Raw genomic sequence first — 25698 nt, 5'->3', positions numbered from 1 at the left:
CCATGTTCTTGGATTGGAAGAATCAACATTGTGAAAATGACTATACTACCCAAAGCAATCTACAGATTCAGTGCAATCCCTATCAAACTACCAATGGCATTTGTCACAGAACTAGAACAAAAAATTTCACAATTTATATGGAAACACAAAAGACCCTGAATAGCCAAAGCAATCTGGAAAAAGAAAAACGGAGCTAGAGGAATCAGGCTCCCTGACTTCAGACTATACTACAAAGCTATAGTAATCAAGACCGTATGGTACTGGCACAAAAACAGAAATATAGATCAATGGAACAGGATAGAAAGCCCAGAGATAAACCCATGCACATATGGTCACCTTATCTTTGATAAAGAAGACAAGAATATACAGTGGAGAAAAGACAGCCTCTTCAATAAGTGGTGCTGGGAAAACTGGACAGCTACATGTAAAAGAATGAAATTAGAACATTCCCTAACACCACACACAAAAATAAACTCAAAATGGATTAAAGACCTAAATGTAAGGCCAGACACTATCAAACTCTTAGAGGAAAATATAGGCAGAACACTACATGACATAAATCTCAAGATCCTTTCTGACCCAGCTCCTAGAGAAAAGGAAATAAAAACAAAAATAAACAAATGGGACCTAATTAAACTTAAAAGCTTTTGCACAGCAAAGGAAACCATAAACAAGAAGAAAGACAACCCTCAGAATCAGAGAAAATATTTGCAAACAAAGCAACTGACAAAGGATTAATCTCCAAAATATACAAGCAGCTCATGCAGCTCATTACCAAAAAACCAAACAACCCAATCCAAAAATGGGCAGAAGACCTAAACAGACATTTCTCCAAAGAAGATATACAGATTGCCAACAAACACATGAAAGGATGCTCAATATCACCATCATTAGAGAAATGTAAATCAAAACTACAATGAGGTATCACCTCACACCGGTCAGAATGGCCATCATGAAAAAATCTACAAACAATAAATGCTGGAGAGGGTGTGGAGAAAAGGGAACCCTCTTGCACTGTTGGTGGGAATGTAAATTGATATAGCCACTATGGAGAACAGTATGGAGGTTCCTTAAAAGACTAAAAATAGAACTACCATATGACCCAGCAATCCCACTACAAGGCATATACCTGGAGAAAAGCATAATTCAAAAAGAGTCATATACTACAATGTTCACTGCAGCACTATTTACAATAGCCAGGCCATGGAAGCAACCTAAGTGTCCATCGACAGATGAATGGATAAAGAATATGTGGCATATATAGTCAATGGAATATTACTCATCCATTAAAAGAAATGAAATTGAGTTATTTGTAGTGAGGTGGATAGACCTAGAGACTGTCATACAGAGTGAAGTAAGTCAGAAAGAGAAAAACAAATACCGTACGCTAACACATATATATGGAACCTAAAAAAAAAAAATGGTTCTGAAGAACCTAGGGGCAGGACAGGAATAAAGACGCAGACGTAGAGAATGGACTTGAGGACACAGGGAGGGGGAAGGTTAAGCTGTGACGAAGTGAGAGAGTGGCATGAACATATATACACTACCAAATGTAAAATAGATAGCTAGTGGGAAGCAGCCGCATAGCACAAGGAGATCAGCTTGGTGCTTTGTGACCACCTAGAGGGGTGGGATAGGGAGGATGGGAGGGAGACGCAAGAGGGAGGGGATATGGGGATATGTGTATATGTATGACTGATTCACTTTGTTATACAGCAGAAACTAACACAACAATGTAAAGCAATTATACTTCAAGAAAGATGTCAAAAGAAAAAAAAGCCCAGAGACTATGGGATGAATACAGGCTTTGCAGCCAGAAGACCGCAGTTCTAATTCCACCTTTGCCTCTTTACTCCTAAAGCTATCAAGGGAATTAAATAAAATTACATAGGTAATATATTTTGTGCAGTACCAGACACCTAGTAAGGGCTCCATAAATAACAATACTGTAACCATTAAAAGAAGGCACACTGAATACATAATTCATTTTGTACCCTCCCAAAATTCTTCAACAATGCTGGAATCCAAATGAATACTTAAGACTATAGTCTACCTCCACCAAGTGGGTCTTATGACTCAGTTTCTTATGCTATATTAAATGACTCTATGTAATGTCACTAAACCATACATCTCAGTGTACATTAGAAAGTTCCATTTAAAAAAAAATCTTATAATATAAAAGAATAAATTTAGACCAATGGAAATTGAGCAATTTGTCTGAAATCAGAACTATTAAAGACTGGTTTAGAATCTTGGACTCACAGAATATAATTTTAGACTCAGTGCTACCATCTACCATAATTATGGTACTCAGTTTATACTATGGTACATTTCTTTTCAGCTGCTGTTCAACTTTGCCACCAAGGTTGTTAAACACCAATATATCTATCACTTTTGACCACACTCTAAATATCAAGACAAGACTTCTGGCAGCTCACCAAAAGAGACAGGGCAACAGAAGTTAGAACTGTGCACAAGTAAGACAAAGGAAGGCTTGTTTTTTCTTCTCCCGAAACATACCGGAAGATACCATCAAATGAGAGCAGAAGAAAAGCAGTCTGACAAGACCAGTGGAAGCTGAAAGGGAAAAAGAATCAGATTTTCAATAGTAAAACTGTTGCATTTCTCTGTGGGCTATAATTTTCAGAGTTTAAAAAACAACCAATTGATTATTTTAGTCAATATTTTGATGTACAAGAAAAGCTACTAAATGGGATAAGGAGTTGAAAGAATTGTAGAGCAGTGAGCTCAATAACTCAGTTGAACATTAGATCAAAGGCATCTCAGTTTACTAGAGCTATGTTGCAAAGGCTTACGCAGGTAGACAAAGGCTTTCAAATAAATATACTGTCCCAGCGGTCTGCATGAAGCACTAATTTTATACAAAACATATCCTGGATTACTCTTCTTCTTAAGCTTAATAGTTTCAACTTCACCAACAACCGTTCTTAAGTTGCAGTTTTGTCTTTGCTCCATAACCTTTCCTTTGTGTTGTATATTACTCTTGAAGATTTCCTAACTCTTTGCCAAATCCAGTTCGCTTTGCCATCTTTGCAGCATCTGGCAATATTAAACTTTTTCTTCAAACTCTTTCCTCCTTGAACTTCCCTGACTTGTACATTCTGGTTTTCTCATACTACGATTCCATCTCTCTTTAAATATTCCTTTTCCTTCCATCTGCTGACTATTCCTTGATGAACAGACTGCATTCCATGATTTTAACCAACAATTCCACACAGTTGATTCTCAAATCTCGGGTTCCAGTCCCTGTTTCTACCACCCATTCCAGGCTACAGCCAGTAAGAGACACTCATCTGGCCAACTGTCTCCTCAACCTAAATACTTAGTCTAAACCTGAACTCTCTCTTCCAAACCATGCCCCACCCTCACTCAAACCAACTCCCTTTCTCAACTTCCCTATCTTCCTCAATGGCACCACAGCTCTCTCAGTTGCTAAGACACAGATGTTTAGAGACACCTCTGCCTCTATGTCTGCTTCAGTCCATTAAGGTATTGAAGTCTTTACTTATAGAACCAAAATTAGAACATGATCTACAAAAATAAGAAAAAAGAAAAGTGCCACCACAGAAGTAAAGCAATTAAAGAAAAACAGTTTGAATATTAAAATATTGGGATTTCCCCCAAATTACTACAGTTTGAGGAACAGAATATCTGAAGTACACGCTATGTAAAAATCCTGATGTATGGTTATCATACACATCCAATGACTGTCACCCCTATTTTAGCAATTCTTGTCTTCACAGCCATCTCTTCCTCTTTACTAACCAACACCACTGCTATAGTTCAGGCTTTCATGACCTCCCACCTCAATTAAGTCTTGCCCCTCTTCCAATCCATTCTACCCAACAACCTCTGACATCAATCAGTGCCTAATATTTATTATGCCATTCATTTACCCGAAGACCATCAACAACTCAAGCTCCTCAGTCTGGCATATAACTGTATATCCCCCTCCTGGTGGTGGGGTCGGGGAGCTCTTCCACTTCAGATATACCCTCACAGTTCACAGTTCTCATGCAGGTATGAGATCAAGAAATAACTGATAGATTCAACTCGCATCTACAACTTCCTTTTCATTTTCTTTCTCTCCTATTTTCCTCTTCGTAACTTTTCTTTTCCACTACTTTCTTGTAGTTAATTTCTTTTTCACCTCCTTCTCTATGCTGATGGCTCCAACTGGAATTTCTAATCCCTAGGAACGCTAAGAACTAAAAAGATTATCAATAATTGTTCTAATCAATAGTTAATAAGAAAGACTCAGAACAGAACGGAAAGTGGAAGGAAATCTTAGCTCTGGAATAATTGTGTCCCCCAGGTTCTCATTGAAATTCTAAAACAAAGTCAGGAATGAGGCCATAAAGCTCTCAGATCTGACAATGGAGGCCTCTTTGAGGATGAATGGAATGGCTTGCTGCCCTTTTATTCAGTAATACAGGGTAGCATGAACATAACGCTTCTCACAGTTTTCTATATTTTCCCCTATCTCACATCAGAAGCTAGACAGAGCCCTGGGCTTTCCTCTGGTATAGATATATATCACATGGAAAAGAACTCAATATAAAATTAAGGAATCTTGGGAAATGTATACACTATCTTCCTCTCTCCCATCAAACCAAGGATATCTTGTCCTTACAGAGCCTATAATTAGTTGGGGTTGGGTTTAAAAAAAACCTTCTCTGCCTTTCTTTTTTTTTTTTCTTTTGTGGTACATAGGGCTCTCACTGTTGTGGCCTCTCCCATTGCGGAGCACAGGCTCCAGATGCACAGGCTCAGTGGTCATGGCTCACGGGCCCAGCCGCTCCGCGGCATGTGGGATCTTCCCGGACCAGGGCACAAACCCATGTCCCCTGCATCGGCAGGCGGATTCTCAACCACTGCGCCACCAGGGAAGCCCTTCTCTGCCATTTTAACTGCATTTTCTTAGGCCAAATTTACATCTCCAAAGGAAAGTGAATTTTCTTTCCCTCTTTATAAAATGCTCCATTTTTCACAGAAGAGAAATACAACAATTCTCACTGTACTCATAAATATTTAAAGTCCCAATCAAAAGTCTGTGGGTTCACCTAAAAATGAAATTGCTGTTCACTGCAGATATACTCACATATACACACAATTCTTTCTCCATGTCCCTGATACTTTTTACTCTAAAGAAGGGGAAATCAGTTTATTGACACCTAGGTATTTTAAAACTTCTCCCTTCCTCTGTCTCTCCCTTCACTGAAGGAAAAACTGGGGGCTCTGTGCAAAAGGGAAGGTCATTTGTATTCCAACAGCGTATTTCTGTGAGAATGCAAAGAGTAGAGGAGTAAAAGATGACGTCCAGGTAACAGAAAAGGAGTGTTTACATTTAGGATTTCTCTTCCTTTCAGTTCTTGGCATTTAACTTAAACACACTCTCCTTGCTAGGGAAAAAAGGGCCCAAAATAATTATAACCTTTCACGGCTCCAGTATCTGTCCACAGGGTTCAGTGTATGCCCTGCCCTGGGCAAAATGTATAATGTTTGGTTTGTTTTAGCAAAAGTCTTTTTTCTGCATTCTTCATCCTTCCCTATCTCCTTGATTACAACTATATCTCCCAGAAATCTGGTGCTTTCTGCACAGGTCCTGGGGAATAATTTCTAATGGTAAAATGGCAGATACTATATTATGAGGTTATAAGACCAGTTATCAATTGAACAAATGTTTATTAAGCACCCATTATGGACAACTTGGACAACTTCCTCAAAATGTCAATCATTGTTCCTGGGAGAGAAAGGTTCTGTTATCAAAAGGTTGTGTTTTTTTGTTTGTTTGTTTTTTAACATTGGATTAAGCAGGTTTCTCAGAACCTTTAATATGCTAATGAACACCTGGGACTCTTTAAGAGGCCATTCTGGCATTCAGGGGCTCCCAAGACTTACTGACCAGCACTACTTTTATTGAACACCTATTTGCAGCTCTGCAAAATGGTTTGGGAAAAGTTGTGCTTGGAAACTTCAGGGAAGGCAGAGAGCATCTACACTGGAGTAGCAGATTTAGAAATAGCTTCATGGAGGACCATTTGAGCCAGGTCCTGAAGGATGGGTAAAATGTGACTGCGCAGAAATGGGAATAGGATGCCAAGTGCGGGGAAGCCCTGAGCAGCGCCCCTCTGGTCACTCCCTTTGGGTCATCTACCCACTTCGCTTGGGCTGAAGCTAGTCTGCCCTGTCCCGCACACCAGGCTGAGGGAGTGTCTATTGCTCAGAGCCCACCAGGCCCCAGATGCCCAGACAGGCATGAAGACCCAGCTCTGAGGAGGAGGGGAAGGCAATGAAATGTGAAGGTAGAAGGTTGTGAGTTTACTTCTCATCCCTCCCCGACATCCTTCCAAAGATTTCTTTATTTTAACTCTATTTTGGTCTCAGCAAGTTAATATATCTTGCCAGTTAGTTTTTAAAATATAAAATCCTTGAGAATAATAAACCTTTGCTTTCCTTTGTATCTCTAAACAAAATTTCTCAAATGTGTAAACTATACTATTGCCCCGTTTTATTTGTTTCAGATGTAGAGAGCTGTATGGCAAGCTGTCAAAAATTATTGCTTTCCAGAATAAAGTAGATGTATAGTGTGTACAGATTGCTCCACTGACTCAAACTCATTCCCTTCACTTCTGACTCTCTAAGGCAAGGGTCATTAGAGAATAATATTTTTGAATTTAAAAATAAAAATGTGTGACTTAAATGCAGGCATGAAGCTAAACCAATGGGCTGCTACAGAAGTGTGAGGGGGTAGGGAGTATTGTTAGTGTTTGTACAACTGTGCCAAAAAAAAATTGTTTTTATCTGATTATAAACGCAATGCCTATTTATCATTCAAAAAAAATAAGCAACAACAACTTAGAAATGTAAAAAAGCCAAAGAAGAAAATTAAAACTACCAAGAGATAACTTCTATTTAATAATTTCTTTAAAACTGAATTCTGGTAATTTAAAATAGACTTTTAAAATTATGGTACAATACACATAACAAGAAATTTACTCTCTTCACCATTTTTTTTTTTTTTTCTTTGCGGTACGCGGGCCTCTCACTGCTGCAGCCTCTCCCGTTGCGGAGCACAGGCTCCGGACGCGCATGCCCAGCGGCCATGGCTCACGGGCCCAGCCGCTCCGTGGCATGTGGGATCCTCCCGGACCGGGGCACGAACCCGCGTCCCCTGCATCGGCAGGCGGACTCTCAACCACTGCGCCAACAGGGGAGCCCCCTCTCTTCACCATTTTTAAGTGTACAGTTTAGTGGCATTAAGTACATAAACTAGATTTTGATGTCCAGAAAACTTGGGTTTCTCAAGCCGTTTCAGGAAAAAAAAAAAAAAGCCATTTGGCCCTTAAACAACAGCAAAACGCTATTTATTAATACTACGTAGGGGATAAAAGTGATATCCTTACAGAATATTTAAGTAACATCTTAATAAAGCCATTCTGTCCTTGAAGGAAAAATGCTACATAAATAAAAGGCATTATAAACATGATCTACTTTCTCCCAAGGTTGGCAGGGACTTTCGCACATTTGCGTTTCTTCACCTCCTGCCAAAACAGCTGTGTGCTACAGGTGACGAACCCTATTTTAGCATTTGCTACCTGTAACCAGAGTGTTAGAAATACTGGCCATCAGCCCCATCACCGACGTCACACGCTAAGCACACCTCTAAGGCCACACTTGCCAAGCAGCCCCACCCTTCTAGGAAAAGGGGAACAGCCTGATCTTTGCACACCCTCTTGGTTACACTGCTCAGATCTCACAGATTGAGTGCAGTTCTCCAAACTTGTCCTTGGAAAATCAAGCAATGTATAACTACACAATCAGAGAACCTCTCGGCCCCTATCATTTCAAAACAGCAAGCATAAAGACGACTTTTTCTAAAACCACACCCACAACTTCAGCCTCCAGTGAAAGGTAGCCAGGCACTCTCTTCCCAGAATGCAATGCTCCTCAGTCTTCCTGGTATGAAACAGAGATGTCATCTATTTCATTTTATGAAGAAAGAAAAAGGAATGACAGTTTGAGTCCCCCACCTGATATCACTTGGAAATCACAGTGACAACTTAGGAAAGGGACAGTCACGGATCATATTCTTTTTGACCCAGTTAATGGACACACTGTCCTTAAGGAAAAACAGGAGGAGAGAAGAAGGAAGAAAGAACAGTTCTTGGCCACAAATCACCATCAAAGGCTCAAATGTTCACACATATTTGACTAAGTGCCCAATGCTTAGACTCAAAGACACAAACATCTTTGGGCAGCTGAAGGGCATGGAAGGCACCAAAGTAGTGAGCTGAGAGAAAAGTGTCCTCTCCACCAGGTCTGAAGCAGGAACCAGCTTAGGGGAAGCAACAGCAATACCACAGTCCAGGGGAAGCTGCTTTGGGATTGAAGGGAGAAGGTGATGCCCACCCAGTGCCTGGAACATCCAGTTTGCCCATTTGTAGACAAGCCTGCTGCATTCTTTTTACAGGTCTTCACGGGCTTTACAGATGGTCGAGAATTATTGTTTGCTATGATCCTACTAAGTGCAAGGGTGGCGTTACAACACCCTGGGGAAGCTGAGGCTTAGAGGAGTAAAGTAACTCTCCTGAGGTTCTCAGGTAGAAAGTCACACAGCCAGGATTCAGAACCAGGTCTGCCCGGATCTGAAGCCCACACCTTTTCCACTCTTCCACTGTGCTGACCTCCCAGAGGACACAGGTTAGGACGTTCAACTGAAGCTCACGAAGAGAAATATCTTATTCATAATACATTAAAACAAGAGTTGGCAAACAAAAAACTCACTTTTGTTTTCTCGTACAACCCTTTAAAAACATTAAAAGAAAAAAAATTCTTAGCTCATAAGGCTGTGCAAAAACTGGCTATAGGCCCAGTTTACCAACCCCTGGGTTAGAAGACATGGTCCAAGCAAAGCTCAGTAATTCTGATGGATGAGAACTGTATCACTGATTCAATCTCTTGATTTACCTAGGCACTTTTCACTTCAGAATGGGGAGAAAAAGAGAAGGCTAGAAGAAGATCAGTACTCAATCTATTGTCACTTCTTATACATTCCATTATTAAGTGTAAGGAATAGCGGTCCCTTACATAGACTCCTTCATTAGAATGGTTTTAGAAGCTATCCAGCATTCATTTCATTTATCTCCTCATTCTGTCTCCACGCTTTTGCATATTCCAATTTAGGCATTAATCTGACACTGAGAATCAATGCTTTCTGCAGTCTAATTGAAAGTGACTATTTCAGAGGGCCATAACATAATGAACAGAAACCTAGGGAGATTCGAGTTGACCATGGGCTCTTTCAGTATGATCAAAGACCTCTCTGGAGTTCTGCTATTTGAAATTATAGAAAATATTTTCCATTCACTTTATGACACTTGTAAAACAGGCTTTTGAACACTCCCTGCAACTTGCAATAATCATCAAGTCAACCTAACAGATGTTGCAAACTGGATCCAGTTCATCAACACTAGAGCACATAATGAGATGCATTTTAAATGACATTCAGATTTCACTATGCAAGCAAAAATAATCTACAATTTATGACCTCCTTAATATTCTCGTTAGATACTAAAACTTGCATCAAGGATTTGCTCTCAGACCATCCTTAAGCATACACTAGCCATGTGCCTTGTCAGTTGTTGGCTGGGCGACCTCTGCCTTGGTCTGGGCCATACAACTTTTTTTTTTTTTTTTTTTTGTGGTATGCGGGCCTCTCACTGTTGTGGCCTCTCCCGTTGCGGAGCACAGGCTCCGGACGCGCAGGCCTAGCGGCCATGGCTCACGGGCTTAGTTGCTCCGCGGCATGTGGGATCTTCCCGGACCAGGGCACGAACCCGTGTCTCCTGCATCGGCAGGCGGATTCTCAACCACTGCGCCACCAGGGAAGCCCCGGGCCATACAACTTTAGTGCCAGGTCCAAGTGTCTCTAGCTAAAGTATGTTCAACTCTGCTGATTCATGCCCAGCTGCTTGGTAGCTACAGAGTGGAAACAGAAGATGGCCACCAGAGATCAACTCAATAGCAACAAATGTTATTTTCACTGCTGAGCTAAACATGTTGGTAACCAGAAGACTCCAGATTCCAAAGGCCAGGGCCTAATTTCATAAGTCTACATGTAGAACCACACAGCCTATCCTACAGGTAAATATATACAGCCCAATTTTGATCACAGGAACAGCCAGCAAACCAGGACAGGAGTGAGAGCAATAAAAGCAGCTCCCTTCTTGAATTTTGCCCCTTTGTCCAATTGCATAATTCCCTCTTATGAAACCCAGTGACAGTCAGGAAAAAGACCTGGCCCAAGACTTACTAACACAGATTAAAACAAGACTGGAAAAAAGTGACCCACTGAAAAAGCCAATTAATTACAAGGTGCAATGAAACAAGGAAACTGCTTCCTTGTCTACAAAGCACATGGCAACCTCAGTCATGATGAAGACTCCACTCCCAGCACCTAAGGGCTTGGAAGTGTGCATTTTACATACAGTATATCATATAATCATCATTAACTTGTAAGATAGGAAATAGTACCCCCATTTTACAGATGAAGAACTGAGGCTGGAAGAAACACAGCCAAGATCACACAAGTAAGAGGGCCAGGCCAGGGATTCAAACTGGGTCTGTCTGGGATCAAACTCACCCTTTCATTTCATCAGGCTTGTTCTCCCACAGGAAAACTAACAAAGCAGAGCATGGAATAGAGAACATGGAACATGGAATAGAGAACATTTAGGAGTTATACAGGCAAGTGGTATTAGTAAGCAGCAGGGCTCCAAGCTCAGGCCAGGACTCTACCATTCCATGGGAGAGATGGCAAAGGCAAGCCAGGATGCAAGGGCCATAGCTGCAAACAACGTCATATTTGGCACCAACCATCTTCCCAAAGTCAGTTCCCAACACCCAGCACTGTCAACATGAAGCTAGAAACCAAGTAGAAAGTGCAGAGAGCTGGGACTCAGAGCCATGGGAGTCACCTGTCTGGAAAGGTAACATGGACCCCACCAACCGAGAGGCTGAAGCTGTTTAAGTACTGTCTGTCTTGGCTCCAGGTTGGTCCGGGAACTAACGTTGAGACTTCAGGTGAGAAACTCAAGATGGAGAGGAAGACGGACAGGGCAGGGGTTATGACATAGGACTGGCAATTTTTACCTCAGGACCCTGGCAAATCCAATCAACTTTCCTTTCATTTCTTCACATCAATGACCTTCGCAGAAGGCCAAGTCTCTACGATCAAAAGAACAGAAGGGGACTTCCCGGGCGGTCCAGTGGTTAAGACTCTGTGCTTCCACTGCAGGGGGCACAGGTTAGATCCCTGGTTGGGGAATTAAGATCCCGCGGTGGCACGCAGCCAAAAAAGAAAAGAAAAAAGAACAGAGGGAATCAAGATAATGATCTAAGCAAACTAAAAAAAAGTATTTTGCCAGAATTAGATCAGAATTTTTTATTTCCCAACACCAGCCCCGTGCTGGCAGAGCCGGGCCTCGGGAGCTGATTCCGAGAGAACCCTGGTGCCAGGCACACCAACATCAGCAGCTAGCATTCCCTCCCCGCACCCCCCCCCACCCTTACTACCAGCACTCTCACCCTTCTGTGGGCTACTGCCACATTTCCTACCCAAGTCATCCAATCAAACGTATAAAGCCAGTCCTGAATTGTGGGAAGTGGAAGGCAAGGAAGCTGGGAGCAGAGGTGGTGAGAAGGGAAGGTGTCCAGGAAGGTAAAATAACCTTCCTCTTCTCTCCAGAAAGAAGCTACTCTACAAATACAGGGGGGAAGAAAGGGGCAGGATTTCAAAATTCAACCCCTGATTCACTAGGCTATGACTGAGCAGAGATCCAGCTGAATGCACTGGGCTGACTAGATGATTAATCAGTCCCCTTCTCTGCTCTGTGACGAAAGCCACTGTCTCAAGACTTGTAATTACATCCCAGGTGTCCTCAGGCACCTGAAGGTGACAGCCAGGCCTGGCAGAGCTTCAAGTCTGGCCCTTCTGGGCTAGCTACCTCTCTCTCCAGGTCAAGCGACACCACTGCTACAGGCCTGAGAATAAGTCAGCCGGGGTCAAGGGTGGTGCTGGAAGGTGAGGTCAAAGGTCCTCAGGCAGCCCCACCAACCTGACTCTATCTGGTTAATAGATTCCTGCATCTCTCCAGAAGCCCATCACCCCACTCACACCTCCCACAAGGGGGAGAATCCCAGCAAAGGGAGAGGGGAACAACCAGATCCCTACCTTCTACCCTCAGCCCAAAGAGGGAAACAGAATTGAACAGAAAATCTTTAGAACATCTAAAATCCTACACCAATCAAGTGCAATTGCTGGATTCAATCTAGATAAATCAGCTTTCTCAGTGAGATAAATGGGCAGTTTGAAAAAGATCATTTGCTTCAGATACAAAAGATTAATTGGAAGAGATTTTTTTTGATCATAGAGATAAAAGAAATCTCAACAAGTTATCTGGTCAGACAGGCAGTAGTCAATCTTCTTCATAAAGCTCTCCTAGAAAAGAAATCACATGGTTAATACCACTATCTAACAGCCTTTGTAAACAATAAATGATTCTTTAGGCATAAATCTCTAAAACTGCTTTAACTTTATTTACACCAAATGCCTTCTACTTCATTCTCAGTGGAAACAAAAGATACTATCCTCAAAAAAGTATCCATACAGAAATTTTTTTACCTCAGTCTATTCTTCTCCAAAATAAAGACATCCCAATTTATAAATGTTTCCTCAATTCTTTCACTGTTTTCTTTTTTTTTTTTTCCTGAACCCTCTCCAAACTAATTATGAGCTCAGGACTGATCATTTAATTGTTAGACAATACAGCTGGTGATAGTTTTCACCAAGTTAAAATGGTTTTTATCTCAAGTGTGTTTTCCATGCAACACCAGTTAATGTTTTGTTTTTGTCTATTTTCCAACTAGATGTCCCAATATAAAACAAGGAAGAATATGCAGAAAAGAGAAGCAGTTGGTGTTGAAAACTCAACAAATGCCTAGGCTAATTTACAGAGTGACTGAAAAATAATCCACTTGAATCTTAAATCAAAATGCAGTAAGGTGGAAAATGGCACATGACTACACAACATAAACTACCAAAATTATAAAAACTGTTAATGTACTGCAATAACGTTGCTGCTTAGCTGTTTGTCACCATTACAGCTTGCAGAATTATTTCACTGCTGCAGGAGAAACTGATTTTTTGAAGACAGGCCCTGATTTGTTTAAACACCTATGTGCTACCACAGTTAAATAAAAATGTTCATCGCAGGTGGACTTTCCTAAAATCATCGTGAGATGTTCTGAGCCAAAACTAAACATCATGGCAAATTGCTTTTCTTAGTCACATGTATTAGACCAGTTTCTCTCAACCTTGGCTGCATGCTGGAATCACCTGAGGAGCTTTAAAAACTACTCATGCCTGAGCCCCACCCTCAGAGATTCTGATGTAATTGGTCTGACATTTTTTAGAGCTCTCCAGGTGATCCTAATATGTGGGTAAGGCAGAGAACCACTGCCTTAGACAATATTAAACATATCAATTAAAAATAATGTATTACAAGCTTACTGTATGCCAAGAATTGTGAGTTACTGAGTAAAAGGAAAAGTGTAGGACAGACCCTGCCCTCAAGACCCCCAGTTTAAGGGGGAAAAAGACATGTAACTCAATAGTTACCACAGTGTGCTAAGTGCTATGACCAAGGAGCAGAGAGCAGTGAAGGGAACCCAGCAGCAGGGCATCTAACACAACCAGGCAGAGAGGGAGCGGTGTCAGGGGCAGCTTCTCTGATACCACGATCAGGCTGGGTCGGCCAGAAGAAGAAAGTGTGGGAAGGCATCTCAGGAAGAGTGACCAGAATGTGCAAATACCCAGAAGCTGGAGTGTGTGCCTCTCTCCTTGGAGCTCTGCATTTGGTTCTTTACAGGTGAGGCAGAGGGTGGGTGTGAATACGAGAGGGAAATGAGGCTGGAGGGGTTTTCCAAGGTGCCAAGAGGCCCCCAACTGGTAATGTGAATGGACCAAGTAGTCTGAGTGTAAGGCAACAGTTGGTGTATTACCGGGCCCAACCCAAGGCAGAGCAGGGAGGTGGGGGGAAGGGGGCGTGCAGGGAGAAATGGCTGCTGCTTCTTAGCTCCAGTCAATGTGAGAATAAAGGCTCAATATTGACACATCTTCCAGATTTTCAGGGGATGCCAAGAATCTGGTCCTTAAGTGAAATCTGCAGGTTTTAAAACATGGAGCAGGAGAAATAAACAAGTCTGCAGGCCAGATACTGTTCACAGAGCTGAAGGTATGGGCCACACCTTTTCACTACATTATGTAAAATTACTTAAGGATTTTAAAGGGGTGAAGCCAGCAGTTTCCAATTTAGGTTCAAATACATTTTTAAACGTGACATTGAACTGCAGTATTGCAGACAGCAATCTGAGAAGTCCAATCGCATAAAGCTTTCACCCCACAGTAATGCTAGTCAAGGTGCCACTGTTCTGAAATTAGGCCCCTACTTTTTCATTTTTCAGATTCAATACAGGACCTTCTTACTTTTCACTGTAGAGAGAAAAAATCTGGTAAATATTAAGACCACACCTATTAGGATTCAAGGTAGTGTACATTATAGTTAGATCTGAATTACATATGCAGCTGGAGTACAGAGGTGGTAATCGAAAATCACAGAAGATCCGCCACGCTGGGCTAGGGCTCTCGGTCCCGGGCAGGGATCCTCTGTAGGCTGGGAACACAGCCAGCTGTCCAAGCAGGACAGCCTGACAGGAGGGAGTGGAAAACCCAGATAGATGCCAGGAGAAGGTCACCCAGTCCCCAGAGAGGACTTTGCTTCCTTCATTTGGGCACCACCTCGACCTCCTCCCCAAAGTCAATTTTGCAAATGTAAGGGAAGAGGCAGATCCCTTACACAGGGTGATCAGTTGTCAAATACTGTAAGGGCCAAATGCAAACAGGAATTCTCCACACTCTTAGTATCCATTTAAAGTCACAAGACAAAAGCTCCATGCGTAGCAAACAGAGCACTCATAGAAGATTCTCAAAAAATCTATAAAAAGGCACTTGGCTTAAATGTCCCAAAGGTACATTTCACAAACATAGTTGTCTATAAACAAAATTAGGAAGTGAGAACATTTGTATGACCTTATAGATTTTTAGGAAAAAAAAATCCTAAATCAAAAACTGGGCAGTGGAAAGAACACATCACAGACACATGGCTACAAGTGATTCTCAAATCAAATAAATGGACAGAAGTGCTGTCCAAAGAAAGACAGACTGTTTATCTAGTAAAATGCTGTTTGATGTTTTTCCTTCAGGTTATAACAAAAAGAGAAAACAAAATGTATCATTACCATGTCTGGTAAAATGCCTGTAGTCTCTGCATGTCATTTCTAATTTTAGATATGGAAATGGGATTCTCTCAGGCATTCTGACTTCCAAAGAGCGGTTGCTGAACTGTGAGATATTAGAATCTCTGAAAGCTTGGAAATTACACAATAACATTTATAATTCAGCAAAAACAATGGTCCTTTCTTTCACAAGGAAGAGGCGGTTTAAAGTTAAATTACATTTAACAATCTCTACACTGTCTCTCAAGCATTTTTTAAAGATTAAATGTTACATAAACTCATAAAAGACCTCTAATGGCAGAGAAGGGGAAATACCTTTAACTATGAAGACTCAAAACTTAATTTGAAAAATTGTTCTCCATCCATCAATTGTCATGCACAATTAAACAGCTAAATAAAGAAATCATAGCAGTAAAATCATTAGAAGAGTTTCTTTTTTCAGCAAAATAGTCACCTTAGTGAACCCATGAAGCATGTATTAGAACGTATTATGTTAGAATGTATCAATAACATGAACACTAAGTCCTATCTAAACACATCCAACATACAATTTTAATTTTTTCCTTGACATAGAAACTAATATTTGTTCAAAGTTTTACCAGTGGTTTCTTTAAAATATGACACAAGTCCTTAATTTCAGAAGTTGTATTCAAAGAGGATGTAACTTTGATTAAACAAATCATCAGATGCTGAAATAGGGATGGTCCTTCCAAGGAGAGGGGCCTAGATTAATGACACCACATAGGGAAGAAGGAAAGTGGACTGTATGAGTATATGACTGCCTATTGGGGGCGGAAGGGGGACATACAAACAAACATACCTCTTTCTACCAGATTAGCTTTTGAGAGCAGCCTAAATTTCCCCTTTGCATATTTTACACTCAAGGGTTCAGTTATCACTTTAATGCTGCAGCCAGACCAGCTGGCCAGCACTGTTTCTTCCATTTTCACCTGTTTGGGCTTACTGAAAACTCTAGGAATCTTGCAGTTAATCCATGAGAGGATTTTGCCATTCTCTTTAATAGAGTCAGTGTTCTACCTCCAAAGGGCCTGTACAATCACACCAGTGGTATGAGTAGTGAGATTTTTTTAATTATGCTTTTTTTTTTAACCAAAACTCTGTATTTGTTTCTTAAAAAAAAATAACTTTTTCAAACTGCTTTGCCCCAGGAGGACTATTGCTTTTGCCCAGACAAAAGTGAGATTTAAATTCAGGTCTCTGTGACTTTCCAAAGCCCATACTATACCACTACTGTCTTTCTATCATACCACACTGTCTTCTAGTGTGACTTTATTAGGCATATTTAGAATTTACAATATAAATAATGTGTGCATATATTTGTATCCATATGCATGTTTTCCTAAATACATCTGCCACTTACTTGCTCCTCCATAGGAATACTGAGGGCTGAATGAGAACTGGGCTCCATAAACATTCATGCTCTTCCCAAGATCTAGTTACCTACCTTTTAAAATGAAAGAATCTGGGCTTCCCTGGTGGCACAGCATTTAAGAATCCACCTGCCAATGCAGTAGACATGGGTTCGAGCCCTGGTCTGGGAAGCTCCCACATGCTGCAGAGCAGCTAGGCCGGGGGCTACAACTACTGAGCCTGTGCTCTAGGGCCTGCAAGCCACAGTTACTGAGCCCCCGTGCCACAACTACGGAAGCCTGCATGCCTAGAGCCCGTGCTTCACAACAAGAGAAGCCACTGCAACAAGAAGCCCATCAACACAATTAGAGAAAGCCCACACACAGCAACAAAGACCCAACACAGCCAAAAATAAATAAATAAAATAAATTTTTTTTAAAAAAATATTCCAATGAATGAAACATACCAAATGTCAGTAATAAGCAAGACACATTCCTTTGGGGAAACTGTTAAAAAAAAATCCAGTCTGTATATGCAAATAAAGCAAGGAAATGCAGTCTTTTAAAAAAATAAAGTAAGGGCTTCCCTGGAGGTGCAGTGGTTGAGAGTTCGCCTGCCGATGCAGGGCACACGGGTTCGTGCCCCGGTCCAGGAAGATCCCACGTGCCGCGGAGCGGCTGGGCCCGTGAGCCATGGCCGCTGAGACTGCGCGTCCGGAGACTGTGCTCCGCAACGGGAGAAGACACAGCAGTGAGAGGCCCGCGTACCACAAAAATAAATAAAATAAAATAAAATGAAATGAAAGAATCTAATGAAAGATTGCTTACCTGCACAGAATCACATCAGCATCTTTAAACCTCATTTCCGAACTCTGGCTCATAGATTTCTAGCCACTTGCTTAGGTGGATGGCATACCACAGCCTAGCCACATGACCACCACACCCTTCTCTCCTAATCACACCACAGGCACTACCACAGACCCCAGAGAACACCTGTAAGATAGGCTGATACCTGGGATCCTCTACCAGAGTGACTGCACCTGGACAAATGTCTTCTTAAGCAGCAGAATACAAAGAAACTTTAAGGGACTAAAAATAACTGCACATGTGGGCAGCTGGGGCAATTATGAACAATAAGATACAAAAAGGCCACAAACCAACTGCCTTTTCTGAGGTGCTGGTAGCAAAAGAAGGGTACTGCTTATGATCCCTGCACACAGCACCACAAAGGGGGCGGGGAGACCACCTAAGCTACGCCCCCTGCCCAACCCATAGACCGGCCTCTGTTGTTACCCCTTTTAAGGACCCAAGCAGCTCCTCTCAGGGAGCAAGCAGGGGCACCTGTTTCTTGTTCTCGCTCCCTCATGTTGCAGCATGAGCCCTGATAAAGCCTTACCTGGATTTTTCACCTGGTCTCTTATCAATATCTATTGATTAAAGGGTCCAAGGGCCTGGGTTTGTAACACCTCGGGTGAGTTTGGGGACCCAGGGTAAGTGAAAGTAGAGCAAAACCATGAGGGCAGAGTTGTGAGAAAACTACAGCTTTCCAAAATATTATAGAACCAAAAAGACAAAGATGAGCCTTTCCAATGTAAGAAATCAGTTCAGGGAGGAGGACAAGACATCCTAGGGGGTGCCATCTAAGTAGAGGATGCTGTCTTAATTCCCAGGACAGGACGTCTATGGAGGGGATGCTGGCAGAACACGATGAGACACCAAGGTGCCTTCTGTGAAGGGACAAGGAAAGCACTTCTGAAGCTAAGGATGGGAGGGGAGCTAAAGCTTGCTTTCCCAATGACCAAGGCAATGGATAGAAATAGCTCCAGCCCAGATTAGACAGTAAAATAAGAAACTGGAAGGAGAGATGGAAATGACTATATAAGTTCAAACTATGTGTGACACGGAGCCAATGAGAAGTGAGCAATGTGAATCTATATAATATTCTAATTTGCACAGAAGTCCCCAAGTTCCTGTACACTATAGAGAGTTTAATTATCTCAGGCTGAGACACTGTGCGAGAGGGAAAACACTAAAAGAGAAGGGCACTAGAGGCAGGGGACACCGTTTGGAAAGGAAAAACAAAAACCAAAAAAACACTGCAGAAGTCACCTGAGAAAATTCAGGAGCATACAAGTTACCTCAGCACAAACAGCCAGGCACAGACAGAGCTGTGCCGAGTTTCATCACATTAACACAAGAACCCCCTGGCACAGGGATCATTTGCTGATGTATAGGAAACTTAGAAAACGTCTATGGTTCTGCTTTAAGCACTCCTCATGCGAATGGCCAGGAACTGGCAGTCTTCAATGGACAGTGTTCTCCACCCAGGTTGCAGAAATTAAGTATTATTAGTTATCCAGCACTGCAAGATATAAAATCTATTTACTTAAATTTTGCTTTGCTACTAGTGCAAAATGTCCTTCAAAGCAAAGGCTTTGCGTTCGTATTCAGAAAAGGTTATCTGGCCCTAAAATGGATAAACCTCCTAGATAAAAATCACCGATGTTTGAGATGATGTAGGTAGGTACGATAAGTAACCTGGTAACTATTTTGCCTTTTCTCTCATCATTACTAAAAGGGAAAAAGAAAGTGCCTTATGAATATTACTTAAACATTCAGTAAATGTCATCAATCCCACATTGAAAGACTTATTTGTAGGTCCATGTTTTCTCAAATAAATTGTGAAAACTGACTTATAGCAAAGTATAACACTCGTTGGATGGGCTTGATACACAGAATAAACAGAAAATTAAAACTGTATGCAGTCTTATTTTTTAAAAAAACGGAACTTGTGAACTAGCTTATTTTAAAAAATCTATCTTATCAAAGTTTATTTTAAAAATTGTTTAAACTGCTAATCACTCTTCCTTACGCAAAATAAAAATACAGAAAATATGTGAAAGCCATAGACTGATAAGGATAGCAGATATTCCTGTTCTTAGAGTACTTTGTTAACCCAAAGGAGTCTAGGTGCAGAATCAGAGGTGAAGCATCAAATAGGGTGGAAATAAAACAGCATCTTAGGTGAGAGTTTTAATACATGGCAAAACACACATCTGGCAAGTGAAACTATCAGCAGAATTGCTAAAATAAAAATGACCACAACTCTGGTTGTTTAAATATTGCATGCTACTCTTTAGGAGTAAACAGAGAATTTTTTTTTTTTAATTCAGATTTTTTTCCCACAATGGCCCACCGGTTTTTGTCCACAAAAGATCTCGATACTACTTTAGGTTATTAAGAAAATCTGCCTCAATAGATCATGTATTTTCAGAAAAAAAAAAAAGTACTGGGATTTTGACAATCAGCCGAAGGTCACAAAAAATTGATATAAGTAGAACATAGGTCTCTCCCTGTTTTCCCAATCCACCACACAACAGTGATCTACAGACAGGAATGTTAATGATACAATTAAAAGTTCTCTAAAATTAAAACTGTATGAAGGGAAAAAGCCTCAGAAGAAATCATTTTAATATAAAAACAGTGAAAGTTAAAAATGGTTACCTCTAAAATGAATAATATTTTGAGGTGGTAACAATGAGACAATTTAAATATTTTAACTTTTTAAAATCAGTATACATGTTTTTTCTTGAAAAACTGAAGGAAAATGTAGCATGCATAAAAATAATATTCAATTATTCATGCAATAAATAATTTGAATAAATAAGTGTTCATTGAGAACCAAATCCAGGCCAAGTATTGTCCTAGGCACTGAGCACAGAGCAATTAACAATGAATCCCTGTCCTTAGGGGGTTTATTTTAATGGAGGGAGACAGATAATACAGAAACAAAAATGTGCCAATAGATGCTGAGTGGCACAGAGAAAAATAAACAGCGTAAAGGGGAATTACCAGGAAATAGAGGGCAAGTCCTATTTTATATATGATGGTCAGAGAAGGCTTTTCTGATGGGTGACATATGAATAGAGACCTGAAGGAAGTGAAGGAGTAAGCCATGTGGATATCTGGGAAGCACAGTCCAGGCAAAGGGAATAGCAGATGCAAAGGCCCTGGGGCATGAACATACTTGGGGTGTTGCGAGAAAGGGTAGGCAGGGTGAGCGAGAAAGGGTAGGCAGGGTGAGCGGGGGTGATGGGAGATGTCCTTTTGTTTATTCTGGCTTATCCAAAGCATTTAGAATTAACTGGCTTCAGAAGGTAAAGGGTAAGAAAAGCAGGAAGTGAGAGTGAAAAGACAGGAACTACATTTCATTGAGCTCCTACTAAGTGACTGATAAAGGACATTATCTCATTTAACCCACTCCTATTACAGGTGTTGTTACAAATGAGGCACAGAGAAGTTAGGAGACAGCTAGTAAGTGGCAGAACCTAATTTAAATGCAGATCCTTCCAACTCTAAAGTTGAAGTCCTTAATCATTATGCTTCTCTGTTTCCTTGAGACAGCCAAAGGTATCAGCTGTAAAAGGGAGAATCTTCAAACTAACTGAGGTCCCACAAAGAGAAAAGCAAAATTACACAGCTGATACCCATGTGATACTTCTATGTGTACATTCTTGTCCGCGTTTATTTTTTCAGATCACACAAAACAAGGCACATAACATGCTAACTGACATAAAAGATACCTTCAAAAACTGAGGATGAAGGATGAATTAGGAATCGAAGTAACAGAGTTGCAGCCCAAAATTACCTGTCACCGAGTCTAGGCAGCTCATTCTACCCCTTTCCCAGGCCCCACCTCTACCTCCAGCCCTTTTGGCAGATGCAACCTCCCAGAAAGAGAGTTATAAATATGGAAATCCAAAAGGAAAAGATGATGGAGGCAAGAGATGCTTGCAGCTTTTCTTTAGCTTTACTCCATTTTTACATAAGGGCACCCATGCAAACACCATATACCTTTGTCTACAACGTACATAAGCTGTTCAACGAAAATAGTAGAGATTTATTCCTTTCAGTATTTCCAGACCAACGTTTTCCTCAGCTCCCAGCTTTGAATTAGGAGGAGGCCGAGAGGGGGAAGTCTTTGGTTGCTGGTTGGTTCCCTGACTGAAAAGAAAATATTCCCACTCTCTGCTGTAAATTCAGATTTAGGGGAAAGTAGTAAAGGGATTTCCCTGAGATCGACCTCACTAGTTATTTCTCTAGGGAATGTTTTGCATATAGTTGAAATCACTAGCACTGGTTAGCAAAGCCACTGTGAGATCAAAGAGCTGCAGACAAAAACTTCTGGGGGAGCCCTGTGAGGCTTTGCAAAGAGGTAACTGGGGGAAAGTTTGCAGTTTTCCTAAAAGTAAAAAGATAACAAGAATACAATTAAGCAGTGAGTGAAGATAGTTTAAATTCACCTGGGGAAATGTACTTGTAAATATGATTTGGATTACTTTAAAACTGTTCAACATTGTGTCATGATAAATTTGCTATACAAAGTTATTCATTAGTGTTTTATCTTCTAAACCAAACCCAAAAACACCACAAATGGGCACAAGTAACATCTCTCATTTTGCAGCTGGAGAAAAGGAGACTGGTGATGATGCATGGCACTGCCAAGTTGCACATCATGGTCAAAGTGGGGTCTGAAGACTGTTTTGCTAAACTTAGAGTAGTGGTTCCCACCTAGGGGTAATTCTGCTCCCCAGAGGATATTTGGCAATGAACACAAACGATTTTGTTTGTCACAACTTGGGGTATGAGTGTTGAGCAGAAGCCAGGGATGCTGCTAAACATCCTACGATGCACAAGACAGTCCCCACAACAATAAAGGATTATCCAGCCCCAAATGCCAACAGTGTCCAAGTGGAGGTATCCTGGTCTAAAGTTAATTAGAAAGGGGGAGTATCTGTTGTTTGAGGGGGAAAAAATGGCAAAGTTGGGAAAATTACTGGGGAAAAAATACTTATTGATGGATCAGAATTTTGAAGGAAAGGTATGGCCATACATTACACAGTCTGCTATCCAGGTGATACTTTCCCATTTTCCGGTCCATAAGTGTTATTTCTCCCTAGAAGTGTTATTCCCTGCAAGTTTGGTGAGGTTCAGCAGCTATAGCAGAAGCAGCTTTTCTTTTCAGTTAGATATGGACCCAGTAAAGACAACCAATGCTCATCTCCCAGGTGCAGCCACTGCCTCAAATCAGATCATTTTACCAATCATCCCCTGGGTTTCTTCTTTCCATAACGTGAAAATACCACTCTTGCTTTCAGAGGGTGTTGTTTGGATTGATCAGCCCCTTAAGAACGTCATGTTTTATAATGAAAACAAAAGGGGCTAAGTGTTTTTAGATGTTACAAATGATGCTGCTTGGAGCACTTGAAGGAAAAATAATAAAAAGATGCAAATCAAACTACAAGGTGAATAACATGTCTTCCCACCCCCAGACCAAATGCTTTTCAGTGAATATTCTGACTTAAAATTTCATATGATTTGCATATGGCTGAAAGCTAGAGTTTATCATGAGGAGAGCTGTTTGCAGAAGGACATCAGTCACGGTAGGGTTCTCAAATCCCTCAGCTAACTCAGAATGCACTTTTCCCTACTCTGCAACTATCAGATTTAATACAGTGCTCCTCTTTTCTCTAAGTAGTTCTACAAGTAATTTGACATGCGAGACCAAAGAACCTGAACATATATAAAGCATTAAGACAATCCTCCCATAAGCCAAAAGTTGAATCTTCCCAGAAAAAACCAAAAACCTCCAAATTCAACATCTATGGAGTTCTTTAAAGGAAGAATTAAATTTCATAGAAACAAACGTAGGGGAGCAGAATTTGCCATCTCAAAATGTGCTTCTTTGATGCATTAATTATTTTAAGCTGGTTCTTTTCTAAGAAACAGCAGACATGGGGAAAACGCTGAAAATGAAGTAGGAGTTACCCTTTTCTAAGAAACATTTACATTTGTAAGGCAAATCTCCATCGGTAAGGGTGTCTTCCTCAATGTACCATAAAGAGGAGGATGACCAAATCTCTAGAAATGTACCAATGGAAAAAGCAACAACTTAAATCTGCATCACAACCTTACCTGTGTTTACCGTGCTCTTCCTGGAGACCTCCCAGAACTGACTCTCCTCACCCACAACATCCTCTTTCTGAGGACGGTATTTACATCAGGGCTTCGGCCATTTTGAAGAGTTACTCAGTTCTTCTAAGTCTTTCCCATGTTATACATGTTATTAACCTTTTGTTTAATCTTCTCCTATTAATCTGTCTCATGTCAATGTAAGTTTTAGATCAGCCTGAAGAACCTAGAAAGGCAGAAGAAAATCTCCTCCTCCCAAACATAAACGTGCACACCACACTACTCAGCTGAAATTAAATAACATGCACACAACTTTACACATGGAAAGAAGCAGCTCTCACCATATTTTCTATCACAAAACCCATGAGAAAGCTGGGGGGAGGGGTGGGGAAGAGGGGGAGGACGACAGCTTTTTATTTGGCAGGGTTACCGTAGGTTACCTCACACCCCACATATAACAACCTGAGGCAGAAATCTGTAAATGCAGCACTTGAATCATCAAAATCCCTCTCTCCAACAGTGAACTCTATTATCTATCAGCCTCCAACTCTATGGCCCCTCCAAGTTTGCTCATCTTAAGAAAGATCCCATTCAGCTCCCAGGATTCCATTTTTCTAACATCTGAAAAAATTAACAGATTCTTAAAGACTTACAAATTTCAAATCTTTTCTTTCTCTCTATCAAAAATACCATTATCTTACTCCATACTCAAGGTGATAGAGCATAACTCCCCACTCCTTAAGTTTGGGCTACACATAGTAACTGCTTTCTAAGCAGTACAATATGAAGACGGCGGGGGGGGGGGGGGGGGCGGCGAGCAGTGGTGGATAACTTTACAGTGGAGAAAACTGATAAACACTATCTCACCTGATGATTAAGGTCAGGATCAATAGTCATAAGTCATATTGGTTATGTACCCTTGATATGATGCTGCAAAGGAAAAAATGTTGCCTGCCATTCTAGTTCTACAAGGATCAGACCTTTAGCCACTGCAGCTGCCCACCAACAGTGTCCCCTGAGGGGAGTATAGGATGAAGAAAAACAGAACACATTCTGTGCTCTGGATATACCAGCCCCTAGATAATTATTAAGATACATATCTAAGGAAAAATGTCAATGACCCCAGATTCTTGCATCTTCCCATACACAGCAAAGCACTAAAGTCATTAAATTCAGATGGCTGTTCTCTGTGATTAGCAGTAATCTTTTGATGTCCAACTACTTTTTTTTAGCCAAAACAAAACAACAAATATATATATATATATCCCCTGGCTCCTTTGGAGCAGTTCCTCAGAGCTATCTGAGAGGCTATCTCCTGGGCTAGGGTCCTCAGTAAGGTCCCTGAATAAAACTTAACTCACAACTTTTATGTTGTGCATTTTTCTTTCAGTCTGCAGTTTTGGCAACCATGAAGAGACCCAGAGCAGACATCTCTCCTTAACCTGAACTCTACAAGGATCCCGAGCCTTGCTAACAGCAAGTGCCCATCTGCCTCCTCAGTGAGTCCAGACGATTGCGTGAATCTCTCCTGGTCTTGGATCTCCCATTATTAGCTGATGATCCTAAGTTTTATTTGGTGGTGGATAAAAGGTAACTGACTCCTCAGTTGAGAGACACTGAGGAGGATATACCCAGTTGAAAGACACCAAGGAAAAGTGCCCCAGTTGAAACATTAGATTAATTAATGTTAATTAGGTTAGCAAGGGAACAGGAAGAAGCTGAGAGGAAAGTCAAGTGACTTCTTCCCAAGAAGGTGAAGTCCCAGCAAGATGAAAATCTTTACATGCTTATTAAGAAATAGGATATATGAAACAGATGTTGATGGCATTAAAACAAAGGTTATAATACAATATTACCGAAGGTTGGGTGGGCCAAAGGAACCCCCTACTGGTCCTCCTAACATTAAAGGGCCCCAAACAAGCCCACTCTTTACTCTATTTAAAAAAAAAAAAAAAAAAAAAATTAAGGCTATTAA

General features: G+C 41.0%; 1 protein-coding gene across 2 annotated transcripts in view; it reads right to left on the bottom strand.

Annotated features, from left to right (window-relative positions):
- The window catches only part of PPM1L (protein phosphatase, Mg2+/Mn2+ dependent 1L), a 318869-nt gene that overhangs the window by 251964 nt on the left and 41207 nt on the right, over window positions 1-25698 (bottom strand). Inside the window, exon 1 of one of the 2 annotated variants that reach the window (XM_067033927.1) lies at window positions 23727-23794. The exons of the other annotated variant lie outside the window; for it this stretch is intronic. The gene's annotated coding sequence lies outside the window, so the exon portion shown is untranslated. Of the gene's footprint in view, window positions 1-23726; window positions 23795-25698 lie in introns of those variants that run through there. 2 annotated transcript variants of the gene reach the window in all.

This window comes from Kogia breviceps, chromosome 5 (assembly GCF_026419965.1).
Source record: "Kogia breviceps isolate mKogBre1 chromosome 5, mKogBre1 haplotype 1, whole genome shotgun sequence".
Classification (NCBI taxonomy): domain Eukaryota; kingdom Metazoa; phylum Chordata; class Mammalia; order Artiodactyla; family Physeteridae; genus Kogia; species Kogia breviceps.
This window is presented reverse-complemented; position numbering and strand designations above follow the sequence as displayed.